The sequence below is a fragment of the Amphimedon queenslandica genome, unplaced genomic scaffold (assembly GCF_000090795.2).
Source record: "Amphimedon queenslandica unplaced genomic scaffold, v1.1 AMPQUscaffold_11946, whole genome shotgun sequence".
NCBI classification, from domain to species: Eukaryota; Metazoa; Porifera; class Demospongiae; order Haplosclerida; family Niphatidae; genus Amphimedon; species Amphimedon queenslandica.
The window spans coordinates 1-1843 of NW_003547815.1; the positions used below are offsets into that span (position 1 = coordinate 1).

Sequence of the window (1843 nt, forward strand, 5' to 3'; positions counted from 1 at the left end):
GACGGTTTCTTTCTCCTTCTCTGTCCTTCCAATATCCACTCACCCACAGCAGCTGTTATGATAGCAAAAGGAATGATACAGATCCCAATGACCAGGTTATTGAGGAGCATGTTAGAGAGAAAGATGGTTGTTGGTTGCTTCCAAGTCTTTAGATGAGAGGCAGTGAGTATCAGTACTAATGAGTTAGTTATGAGTCCTCCAATCATCTCTGTACCAAACGCAGCAGCTAGCAGTGGGCCATTGATAGTGTGAAATTATCATTAATATTATCCATCATGAACCACTGTCTTTAATAAAGAGAGAGAGAGAGCTAACCTATAACTGATGCTATATTAACGACTGTTCCCATTATAAATATACAATGAATAAACACTTACATTATTCACTTCACTACTCATGTAGCAACAATAGCATATTAATAATATTCTTGAAATATTTTTGTGTCATTCCACTACAGTATTTATGCATGTACTGTACAAGTTGTAAAGTTAATGTTTGATGGTATGGAGTTTTACTGTCATTATAGAAACAATGTACAGTACAATAAGTTGTATAAGACAAGGGAGATGATGCTTTATTCATTGATTTCTAACTTCATGCCATACCATAACTAATTCAAATTAATTGACTCACACACATGGGCATAAGCTCGGGCATCAGGACATCAATATGTATCAGAAAATGCAATAAAAAGTTGAAGTGATTTTGGAGCCATCTTTTGCAAAAAAAACCATGGGCTATAGCTTTGGATATTTTTCAGAATTTTGACATTTTTCTAAAATGGCAGAAACTTAAAAAAATTATTCAAAATCAGCCAAAACTTTCTACACAGAATAAGTATATTAATATGTATCAGAAAATGCAATAAAAATTCAAATGATTCAGTTGACATTTTTTGGAAAAAGCTAGCTTTGTGTATTTTTCTGAAATATTTAAAAATAAACCAACCTGACATGCCCACTCAATATCTCCCTATTATTCAATTAATTAATAATTGCTAAGTTGCTAAAATAAGGCAAAACATAAAAGGACAAACATGTACATGTACATACACTGACTGTGTGTCCTAACCTTGTTGTATTGGTACCAAACACACAGCTGTACGAGAGACCAGAGGAGGTGGGGAAGGGGCAGGATGACAAGCGGAATAACGAACCTCAAGATACTTTGAGTTTCTGGGAATGTGTCAGGTAAATGAAACACATATTTTCTATTAACACTCTAAATAGTGAGAGACATGGAGATAAAGGATTACATGTACATGTACTTATGTATATTTACATTTGACGTACATTTTGCAACGTACTTTTTTACGTACTTTTTTACGTACTTTTGATGTTCATTTCATAATTCAATGTTTATCAGCAAAGCTCTCGTTAAACTCCTAAAATACAATAAAAACAATGAGATGTAATAATATTAATTGGTTCATTTGTTTAAATGGACATGACTCATAAATTTTAGTCGGAATCAGCTTCAACTATTTAAACGTAACAAAAATTGAGAATAATTTTGGATTCATTTTTTGAAACAAAAGCATGTACTATAGTCCATAGTTTATTGTTACAGGCATGGCTACCAATAGGCTATGTGGGGCCCAGGACAAGAACTTTGATGGGGCCTCTACATAGTGTAGGCTGGGGAATGGTCTGGCTAGCGAGACTAGCCACTACAGGTAAAGGTACAGGACATATCGTACATGTATTTCACAATTATTTTGACTAAAATTCATGTACTAGTATACATGTACAGGTACATTTAAACTACCTCATCTGTTATTTTGCTGTCATTAGTAACTCCATCATGTTCATCATCAACTTTCTCTCTTCCCTGTATATGAAAA

General features: G+C 33.8%; 1 long non-coding RNA gene across 2 annotated transcripts; it reads right to left on the reverse strand.

The window, feature by feature from the left end:
- Positions 1–938: 938 nt before the first annotated feature.
- LOC109588662 (uncharacterized) lies at positions 939–1837 on the reverse strand. Of its 2 annotated transcripts, none has more exons than XR_002188291.1 (3): positions 1768–1837; positions 1319–1384; positions 939–1221 (listed from the first exon to the last, which is right to left on the reverse strand). It is a non-coding gene; the product is annotated as an uncharacterized LOC109588662 (long non-coding RNA). The 2 variants fall into 2 exon arrangements; XR_002188290.1 differs by having other exon boundaries at positions 942–1221; positions 1331–1384.
- Between the last annotated feature and the right edge of the window lie 6 nt (positions 1838–1843).